We start from the raw sequence: 11495 nt of genomic DNA on the forward strand, positions 1-11495 counted from the left end.
TGCTGTCAGTTAAATTTTGCAATGCATGAAGTTAGAGTAAACTTCAGTTTGCGATTACAATAGCCGAGGTGAGCTAATCGAATGTATATTGTCGGAAAGATCAACTATGTTCCCATGTATAGTTGCATTTTACGGTATCTGTGCCGTTTGTGATTCGCTTTGTTTCTTTACGAACATTTACAATGCTTTCCGCGAACGTTAACACAAAAAAGCTGGCTTGTATACTGCCATTATCAGAAAAAACTGGGTGTAACCTACGGGTTTCTGGAACCTACGGTGTAACTTACGTGTAATTTGCAGTCCTTTTCCTCATGCATACTTTACAACTGTCCTGCGGAGCAGCTCGCCGAGTTTTGCCGGCTCAGACGACAGAAGGAAGAGCAGGACGCCTGGACTCAGTGGTACGGTCCAGTGATCCGAGCAGCCCAATTATTAGCAATGTGGAGAAGTTCGCTATCACACATTTCTCAGAAAATATTTTGTGATGAACCTTGATCATCCAGGAGTGGAAGGAAAACTGCAACAAGTATCTATGTCTTTGTATGTTCCGCAGTAAATGCACTATTCATAAGCTTTTGTTCAATAGTTTCTATATAAAGAATGCTTTTGTAGAGAAACTGTCGGAAATAATGCCCCTCAGCGCATGATACTCGATATCTGCTAAAAAACATAACACTGCCATTGCAGGCAAGCTTGCAGCTAATGATACTCCATTCAAACGGACGTTACAATCGAAGAGGCTCCATACATAAAATGAAAATCTTCTTCAAGATCACTTGCTTCAGAGCCCCACAAATAACTACACACGAAGATCGTAATGTTGGATGAACATGCATTTTTTTAGGAACGGCATTTATACGCAGAAGCAAGCGTGCACTAAAGAGGTAGACTACGTATAGGTTGTAAAAAGGCAGCTAGCACATAGCCATGCTTACGGTGCCTTTTAATATAGCATTGTGCGTTTCCAATAAAATGGTCATGTACTCCTTGTGATTCCGGTTCCTTCCGACACTCAGCTAGCCGCCACATCACAGTGCCGAAGAGAACCTTTAGCTTGCAGCCAATGATACTCCCTTCATTAGAATCAAAGAGGCCTCATACAAAAAAAATAAATTTATTCTGGAAGATCACATGCTTTTGAGCTCCACAAAAAACTAACTATGCACGAAGATCCCAGGGTTGGATGAATAATACATTTTTTGGGGGGAATAGGCTTCATACGCACGAGGTGAGCTTACACTCAAGACATCGACAGCAACTAGGCCATAAGTGGGCTGTTAGCGCGTAGCCATGCTGACGAGGCCTCTTAATATATCATTGTGCGTATCCAAGGCGATGGCCATCTACCCCACGCTATTCTGGTTCCTTCCAAAACGCAACAGAGCCGCCAAATCAGACTGAGAAAGAGAGCTTTCAGTAATAAGCCTGTGAAAGGACAGCACAATTTTCTACTATGCTTGCCTCATTTTAAATTATTGCACGAGATAAATAACCGCAATTATTCTTGCATCGACCGCTAGAACACAGCGGACAATATAGTATAATTTCAGTGAATGCATTGCCAAGAGAAAGCAGCTAATAGCGCAGACGTCAGAAACGGGCTGAGGTCTGCAAAACAAACCTTGAAGTATGTAGCAAAGAAAATCAATCCAGAACGTTCTAACAACACTGAGTTTTCTGTGATTTCACCTACTTGAATTAACGCTGCAGAAAAAACAGGGATGCAGTCCATTTTAACGAAAAATAGAAACATTCGCTCGTATTTTCAACAATTCATGTTATGTGTCGGCAGTTTGTTAGCAGGTCGGAATGTTGCCATGTAATCAAAACAACACAGTTCCAAATTTCAAAGTACAATATTACCGTCAAAAAAGTTAGAGACGGCATTTTTTACTTTTTGAGGGCCATAATCGTCCATGGTTCTTGAACTGTATATGGTGCTAGCGGTTTTCTACACCGCGTTTGTGCAGGTTGTGGTAAGATATGAGCTTAGCATCTTCAGACCGAACTGGTTCTAACTACCTCGTATGCGTTGTTATTGTGTTTCCGGCAATGCAGACCTCAGGAGAGCTGGATAATAACAAGAAGCGTAGCCGCGGGTTTGGTTGCAAGTTCTGAAAAGACGAGATGTGCCCTATGGCAATAAGACGTCGTCATGCTGTGATAGAACGGTCTTCTTTTGTGAGACTCTCTAGTTTCTTATCGAATTTGCTTTCTGGTATTGAACTGAAGAGCTAGCTATGAAGCTCTCCTCTAAAGGTGTTGCATTCGCAAATAAGCGTCTTCACCGGACCGTCCTTACCTGGAACTTCGGTAAAATGCTGTTATGGTGCATACTGTAATAGAAGGAGGGGGAAAATGCAGGGGAGACTTCATTTCCTCTTTCAATATGAAGAGAGAGCTTTAGTGATTTAATGCCTATATATTCGGAATTGTTCATTGTCTTTTTAAGATGGACAGATTCCTGGGTGTTCTCACATATGACTTCTGGAGCAGCGGTGCAGCGGTTAAGCGATGTTCCACTGCCCTGCGATGGCAGGTGTTCCCAGTGGTGGGCCTTGCACGACCAACGTTGCTCTTCCTGAGCATCCTCTCACGACCAATCATTCATTTTGATTGCCACCTGCCACGGTGCGCAGTTTTATCCCTCTCCGGTTGGCAGGTTATGATGACGCCACTAGGTTACGTGACCAAGGTGGCCAAAGTGCGTCCTAGGTTGCTTCTCACAGGATTCTTCGTGGATTTTTCACTCATGGTCAACGACGCCGATGCGCGTCGGCGCCAATGCCGCGATAATGACGCCGCATTTTCTGCGACACGAGCGCCTTAGCGCTATCACATCAAAACAGTTCGACGTCCATATTTGCTGTGCTATGAAAAACAGCTCCTGCTCTGATAGGGCCCGCTAGTGTCTCCTTCATTTCGAAACGAGTGAAACACACGAGACAACAAGGCAAGAGTCTGTTCATATTACAGACTTATTTGCATAGTTGCATATATTGCCCGTGTTGATTGTCTGCCCCAGTCTCCCTACGGTTGAAACTGTGAGCCAACTCAGGCTTGCCACACAATCCGCAAGCAGTAGCTTATATTCCATTAATTGGGTAGTAACGACTCCACATTACCTTTTTCGGATCCCTCACAGTTATGTGGTATGTGACATTTCCTTATATTAACAGAACTTAAGTTGTGATCTGTTTGTCTGGTTAAGGATCGCAATATCTTCGGGAAAAAAGACACAGCCATTTATTTTACAGATTGCGAGCGCTGTCTGCTGCAGGTGAAGTTGAGCTCTCCCAGTTCTTGTCTGTGCATACAGCTTTTCTGCATGTCTGGAATGAAATACGAAGCCATGAGAGACCAAAATACAGAAGGTCGAATAAAGCAAAGCGTACATACACGAGGGTAAATAGGTCTTTATAGCATTTGCTACCGGTGTCATAACATAAAAAGGTGTACCTGAGAAAACAAAAGCTTATATTCTAGTCGGCGTGTCGAGCATGGGCATTTAGTTTTCAGTGTTGACGATCGATCAATATTACAACATCGACCTCAGCCAGTAACAGCCTGGCCAAAAATACAGAGTAGTGTTCACGTGGATAAGCTCATAATCCGTAAACAAGAGATCTAAAAGCATATACTCAATTACGCCTATTCTTCTAATTCCTTAAACCTTTGCTCCCAATTATTAGTTTATTGTAGGAAAAAAATGCTTGCATCCGCACCATATATAAGCACCACCTATTAACTTCGCCATTTTGAGCGTTTAGATGCATTTGGTCTGGCATCCAAATTAGCGACCTACCATTACTGATTGTCACTTGCCACTACTGGCGTGGATTGAACAATACAGACCATGCCAGTGGTATTCAAACTGTAGTAAACGAAAGGAATTCGTGAAAGCATTGGACGCCTATTGCAATGGTACGCAACATATATTACAGGCATTTTGTCATACAGCGTAGCGCCAGCGCTTCAGCTTGCCGCGCAACGCGCGCCGCTAGAGCTAGAGCCGGGTGGTAGGCACGCGTCGCCTCAGGGCAGTCTCGGCCATGCACACCAGCCGCGCTCAGTACGCGTGGAGCGGTAGCGTTAGTCACAGACGCTGTTCTAAGAGGCTCTTATGTTAGGATACTCTGGACGCGTTCGCCATACAATACGGAGGTTTTCCTATGCAGCAAGAAAGTGAGTCACTTTTCGTTGAACGTGTGCAAAGTGCTTGGAGGGAGACCGAACCATCGCGTTCATTTGATAGCATTTCGTTGTTACTAATACTACAGTGCAACTGCTTGGCTTGGGAAAAGAACAAAACGCAGTGTATTTTTTGGCTGAAAGGCCCCTAACGTAATAACTCTTTCACAGACATTCATAGCGCAGCTGTCAATGGCTGTATCGTTCGTTGATCAGCGAGAACGGTGGTGGTGTAACCAAATGTCATGACCATGCAGAGTGAAGGACGAACCTGCTCATGTCCAGCTCCTAATATTGCGCTAGATTGTGCAGAAGAGAAAGGCGGAAACATGGTGTTCAGATCTTCCTGGCCTCCTCCGCACGCGTGCCTTTACCATATCTGCAGCTGCAAATGAACATGAGCTGCGAGTGCTTTCAGCCGCACACAACCTCTTAAACGTGGATTGTGAGCGCAAAACTGGACACTGATAGTGCGGTCGCTCTACTCAGTACTGCCTACATAGAGTGCACGCTACTTCTGCAAAACTAGCCACTAAAATTCCCAGCCTATCACCTGTCGAGATTATATGCAAGGCTTAAATGCAGTGCAGGAAAAGTATAGCGCATTGCGGGACCATCCACTGGGTGCGAATCTGCTGCCCTCTATGAATGAGGCGGAGCCAGTGGCGCCCGGTAACGTGACGAACTTCCCGGGACGGAATTGGCGATTTTTTCTTCCATGTGGGTGGGCCTTAAGAAACAAATTAAGAATGAAGATGATTTTTAAGTAACAGCGCTAGTGGCTACTAGTCATGAACGCCACCCCTAGGGGTGCAGCGGAGGTCGTTTGCTGTAAGCCAGCGTGAAGCGAAGGTCTGCACCGCATGTCGTTGAAATCCCGCCCTGTGTTATAAGCCTTGCTAGTTTTCTTTGCTCTCGGTGAATGGAACGGAATAGGTTGACGCGTTTTCTTTAAGTTTCGTATCATGTTCTCGGTAAGGTTAGGGCTCATGATCTTTTGGTTCTGCTCCATGTCCTCCTTCAGCTTCGTGTCACGTTGAACCGGATTTTAAATTAAATGCACTTTAATTCCGCCGGGCAATAAAACCATTTCATGATTACTAAACAGTTTGCGCCGCCATAACTCCTCAATGGAAGCGTATTGATAATTGGAGCAGCGGTGGCGCTACTAAGACCTGTCCTCGAACAGGCGAGGTTGAAGCATTCAGCCAGATTTGCGAAGCAATAATATTGGTTAAAAAATAAGGTCAAAGCAATAAATTGAATACGTAATTGAACAACCTTGCTATAGTTACGAGTTTCCATATGCCTTATATGTTGGCGTCCGCAGCTAAAGTACTATAGTATGTCATTTCTGCGTGAAATTCCAGCGCGGAAAAGTGAGTGCTTTAACAGAAGGGAGCATTTTACGGTGCCCGTACGGAGTAGGAACAACGAGTAGGTGGATGGACGCAAACCGGACATGTAGTATGCAAGACGTATGCTGCTCAAAATGACAAAGACAGAAAAACGAGCTCTTGGGCGAGTTGGCTACTTGTCTTAGGCATAGTAGCAGCGCAAAAAAACACACACAAAAGAAGAGGAACTAGACACCGAGAGACACGCACAGACGCGCTGTGGTTGTCTCTCGGTGTCTAGTTCTTCTTCTTTTGTGCGTGTTTTTTTGTGCTGCTACTAAGCCTAAGACAACGACAGAGTTAAAAACGGCAGTACGAACGCTTGGTTGCGCTTAACTGTTCATGTTGTCTTCGTTAACATTGTCTTTGTCAATCTAAGCAGCGCTCGTCTTGCATATGATTACGTTCTAATTAGCCCAATCTCAAGCATCTCGGACAGACTGAATCTGCGGAAAATGAGAGGCTAAAATATCGTTAAATTCACTGCTGAATTGAAAATGAATGCGCGCATATTTGTGCTTACCTTGTTGTCGGAGCATGTCATTCCGTCTAACAAAGGTAGAGTTATACAGGAGTTTTTTTTCAGGCTGCAGCATTTTACTTGACAGTTTCTGTACTCTGTCGGCTTTTCAGGAATATTGAGTAACTGAAAACATGAACCAGTAAACACATTGAAGCCTTGCCAAAAAACTCAACAAAACTCGGTTGTACTAATAGGTGAGTCTACATGCAGCAGTGCCTCAGTGGCGGACACTTGCCTGTTGATCCTAAGGTAGCGACACCAAGTGCATATCTCAAACTTTGTTTAGATGGAAGCGAAATTCAAAAACACCTATATGCGTGTGATACATCAGCAGATGTTAAAGCAACCCAGATGTTCGAAAAACAGTTTCTATAAAACCCTACATTACTACGTCCCCCTCTGGCTGAAGGCAGGTGGGGGACCTTAAAACTCACATTCCATACACACTGAGTAGTCCTTTCTGTACTCAACGGGAACGCACTTACTTATTGGTCGATTTGCTAGAAATGCATCACGGGCTAGAAGACTCGTTGAACTGGAAAGCAAGTAACTGCACCATGTGGTGCACTTTAAATGGGAATCATGACTAGTGTTACGTTTAGAGCTAGGAGCAGAAGCTGGATAACATGCTATAGAATGGCTAAGAAGATGCTAAAATTGCAGGTTAGTTAAGCGTGGTTTAGAATATTAGTTCTGGAGATGAATTATCTAAAGCATTTCAATCCGGAGGTGAGTTGTGTTCATTTGTTTCTTTTGCATTTTTTCTCCGCTCTAAAGGCCGCCGCTGGGACTATGTTAACGGGACATTTGTTATGCTCTTCGGATGCCCAAAAACGTGCACGGTCTATTTGTTGTTGGCATGTACCGCGGTGCATAGCCCGAGAAAGATGCGCTACACTGCTTCCTATTTGGAAATGGGAGGACAAGGTTGGTCATTTCATTTTTTAATACCCTCATGGCCAGTTGGGACTACTGAGGGGAGTGATTCAAATGTTAACAAAATAAAGAAATGCAAGGAACTCAACCAAATACAAAAAAGATAGTTGTTAGGCTCCTATTTAAACAATTTAAGCTATGGTATCTTTAAAAAAAGTTGACGGAATTCAATGACGCTGATGAGCGCGAGCAGGCGGTTTCCATCCTCTGACGTGCGTAGAAGAAAACTGTGGCAACAGCAGACAGTGTGGTAAGAACTAACTGCAACTTTGTTAGATTGGTGAACACGCGCTGAAGGATAGGATGGATTAGAGATTAGCTCACTGAGCAGGTGGGTGTTTGATATGAAAGTATATTCGTTGAAATAGGGAGTGGTACGAGCAACAGTTGTGCGAGTGAAGTGATTGTTGACATTGGGCTGGTTTCTTTGCAGAGATACTTCCAAGCCCGAATGTATTTCTGAATAATGAAAAGAATAGAATTAATGTGAAGAAGTTCGAGTGATTTAGTTAGTTGGCAGAGCTTCGGTCCCAATCTGAAGAGTAGTTTAGCGCGGGAAGGAAGGAAGGAAGGAAGGAAGGAAGGAAGGAAGGAAGGAAGGAAGGAAGGAAGGAAGGAAGGAAGGAAGGAAGGAAGGAAGGAAGGAAGGAAGGAAGGAAGGAAGGAAGGAAGGAAGGAAGGAAGGAAGGAAGGAAGGAAGGAAGGAAGGAAGGAAGGAAGGAAGGAAGGAAGGAAGGAAGGAAGGAAGGAAGGAAGGAAGGAAGGAAGGAAGGAAGGAAGGAAGGAAGGAAGGAAGGAAGGAAGGAAAACGTTTATTGAGCTCTAGAGAGTAGGTGAGGAATTTGGCGGAGTCAGATGGTGTCTTCCGTCTTCTTAGCAATGGTCGTCTGCCCCTAGTCCAGGGCTCCGCTGCATGCCGCTGCCAGCTGTGCTCGCCGGATTAGCCCAAGTTGGACGTCCTGTCGGTCGCTGAAGATCATTCCTTCCCATTGCTCTCCACTCGGGTTTGGTATTTTTAGTGCCACCTCTATTTGCTGGCGCGGGCAAATTTTTTGTGAAGAAGTAACTTTAGTGATACGGCGGCAGAAGAAAAATCTCTTCGTAGGTATCCGAGCCATCTATTAATTTTGAAAATTATATGATTAATACTATCCATCTATCCATCCATTCATTCATTCATTCATTCATTCATTCATTCATTCATTCATTCATTCATTCATTCATTCATTCATTCATTCATAGTCTATTCAAGGCAGTAGTAGTCTTCGAATTCTAAGACCACATCATCCACGGCTGATAATCAGTTCTTTCGTGGTCCCTCCTCCCGCTTCGCCCCGACGTTGATGACTGGCGACACTCTGTAGCTGAACTTTTATATACTATAGTCGCGTCCACAGAGGCTTGGCCCTGAGCAGTCGAGAACATTTACCGAGCACTCGACGAGAGTCGCGTGTAAGAAACAAGCATATCCAACTGCCCCAGTTGTGGCAAGGTCCCCAGGTAACAGGAAAGTTTGATGTTTCATGGCGACAAAGGTGGCCACTTTTTCTTGTGTTGCTCTCAAAGTTTCCTAGGCACAAAACACAGAGCCGAACCAACATCGACGATCATATGATGACCAAATGTGCATGCTATCGGCCGCGTCCTCCAATGTTTCCTCTTTCACAATCAAGGGTTGGCCTTCTTCGAGCATGGATTTTCTGTCGTTCCTCGCTCATGTCGCTAAGACGCTTTGTTGCAAGGTAAATGAACCTGCCGCAGAGGTAGCGGCGAGCTTTCATCCAACTACAGACGTTTCCATCGTGTTTTGTGCTTCCGCACCGTCCACATTATTACCGCCTGTCCAAAGCCGATCGGCACGCGCTTATCTTCTTTACAGCTGTTAACTCCCAAGAAATCACGTTGTTTCCCCTTTCCGCTGCCACAGAGCAGAGCACTGTTGCTTTGGCCTTCTGCAGGGGGGCTCTGTTTTCGCCAACAACTGTTTTTGCAAGGCACATGACCTGACGCCGCAAACTATTATCCCGAAGCATTCTATGGAGCATACTCAACAGAAGGCAGCCATCCGCTATTTGCCGAAATTCTTTATCAAATTATCGAGACTCACCTGCAGACTGGCGCCGGTTGAAAAAGCGGAGACTGTCCGTTATTTCGATGCTCTTAGGGTCAATACGCATGTAGGACTTCGACTAATTCTTTGTACTTCACTGCGTTTGGATTTTTCGGTGCCACTTTTCCTGGAAGCACCTTGTGCGCGCGTTCAATGTAGAACTGAGAAACACCCTCTTCTCAATTCAACTGCATATTTCCGTTGCTTCGAAGAAGGCTTGAACTTCCGTAAGATACGCCCTCGATTTGTCATTGTGGTCGTCACACTCGGGAAGCTGGTGATGCGCCATGGCCAAAACGGTTGCACCCAGCGGCTCAGTCTTGACCGGCGTTTGAGGTTGGCGCACGTCGTGGGTTCTCTCTGAGGCACCGCCTCCCGCACCACCGCTCGAGCGCGGTGCTTGTACTGATTATCGACGCTGAGCGTTGGCCGGTATGTCCACCATTTTAGGTGCCAGCCGGTCTCCCGCTTTCATCAGCCGTAATGCTTTCGCATTCCAACACATAAGCAGTCTTAAGTGCCACCGCTGAATTTTTTTCATCCCCTTGGATGCAAACCTACTTTATCACCAGAGTCGATGGCTGGTGCAACCTAATATCGGGGGTCCAGAACAAAGTTTCGTGTTAGACAATTGTTCGATGGCACTCATGCAATGGGGACAGTTGGCAACTTCTTTGACGATGCAGTGTGGAGTCACTTTGTTAGCGCTTAGCTTGAGGAGGCAACTTGGGCGCGCTGTTAAAATGCCACAACTAAACCTTTCTGAGCAAAATAAGCAAATAGACGTCTATGTCTGATTATAATCTCGTCTGAAAACTAATTTTCATCGGTTTCACTACATCTTGAAATTTCGCTTTCATTATCTCGGTAAAGTTGGCCATCAATAATCGTTGTAGCAGGAAAAATTTTTTTTACTCCTCCTGACCGAGGACACGCTGCGACTGAAGCCAACCCTCGGCTGATATCGCATGAGTCAATGACTATGTCCTTTTTCGATAACCTTTTACTTCTTTCCTTTCATCTGATGACATCACCTCAGCGTTTCATGGCAATTTGTTTTACGTGTGTTTCAATGAACCGAGGCCACAGCGTCTTTTTACTTTCTGCATAATGATTTAGTCATGTCTATCAACAATAATGCGTGCTATATTGTCTCCCTTCACATCTTCGTCTATGCCGCGAGACTTGACTTTGCCGCGAAACATGACTTCAGTTTACTTGTTAAATATCCCAATTAAACTTGTCGTTTTATAACCTCAGTTTTTGCGTTATTGTGCTTGTAACTGATATATCCCATCGCCAAACGGTTTTATTATTACGCAACGTAATCGTGTGCTTTGGTTATGATTACCCTTTTTGGAATGCCTCTCAAACAATTTAGCAGTATTTCAACAAATGTCTAGCAAATCTTGAACTGTAATCAATTCTTTTGCAGGTAATACCTTTGCAAAAGCACCGCTACCCTTTAAAATGGCCACGTTGCTGAGGGCACTGCTATTAAAAAAATAATAAATAAGAAAAATAATATATAAGGAGAGTTATGAAGTTGTATACGATAAACTCAGCGTTTGTAGCGCCAAAAATAACTGCGGCACCTTGACGCGAGATCCTGGTTCACTGCACTAAATTTTCAGACACCTTCTGCTGAGGTAATTTTTAAAATAGGTATTTTAGCAACTACTTGAACGCACCAATATATTTCTCATAATGATATCGCCATCTCGCATGGCACAGTGTCCTTGGCCATACAATAGAGTTTCGGCTTCCTAACTTCCTTCTTCTGTTTTATCTGCTGCGAAAGAATTAGAAGCGATACACTGGAAAACGATTTCCTCTAGCGCGTATATACCCCAGAATAGGATATGATCTTACATTCAAATTCTAAAAAAAAATTTTTTGGTCTCTTTATTAAATCCAATTTTTTCATAATGCAATCGCACAGTTTGAAGATTAGTTGGCATTAAAACAAGACCACTGTAATATTGAAACAAGTCTTAATGCAAAATATATTTTCCAGTCATTCTTCAAATGCAAGAACCAAATGAAGTAAACACTCTTTTTACCCTCCCTGGAATTGTCCTGGAAACTAAGCCGCCGTATAAATGTATAAAAGAATAACGCTTCGCATTTACAGCTTCTAATGCTAGACCAGTTCTTCTTGTGTACCTTTAATTATGCAGCTTATATTAGAAAGTTTAATTACGTAGGTTTCTAAAATTCTACACTTTTCTAGAATTTGCTTTTAGCGTCTCTTTTGCCGGCATCTGCGTGCAATCAAAGCCATTCGAAAGTTTTCCAGAAATGGAGTTCATGAACGCAGAGTTAGGACACTTTCGTA

The 11495-nt window shown here is 44.0% G+C and overlaps 1 long non-coding RNA gene across 1 annotated transcript; it reads right to left on the reverse strand.

Moving 5' to 3' along the window:
• Positions 1-3223: 3223 nt before the first annotated feature.
• On the reverse strand, positions 3224-6219 carry LOC144105655 (uncharacterized). The gene is made up of 2 exons (XR_013308847.1): positions 6112-6219; positions 3224-3332 (listed from the first exon to the last, which is right to left on the reverse strand). It is a non-coding gene; the product is annotated as an uncharacterized LOC144105655 (long non-coding RNA).
• Positions 6220-11495: the final 5276 nt, after the last annotated feature.

This window comes from Amblyomma americanum, chromosome 9 (assembly GCF_052857255.1).
Source record: "Amblyomma americanum isolate KBUSLIRL-KWMA chromosome 9, ASM5285725v1, whole genome shotgun sequence".
In the NCBI taxonomy this organism is placed as follows: domain Eukaryota; kingdom Metazoa; phylum Arthropoda; class Arachnida; order Ixodida; family Ixodidae; genus Amblyomma; species Amblyomma americanum.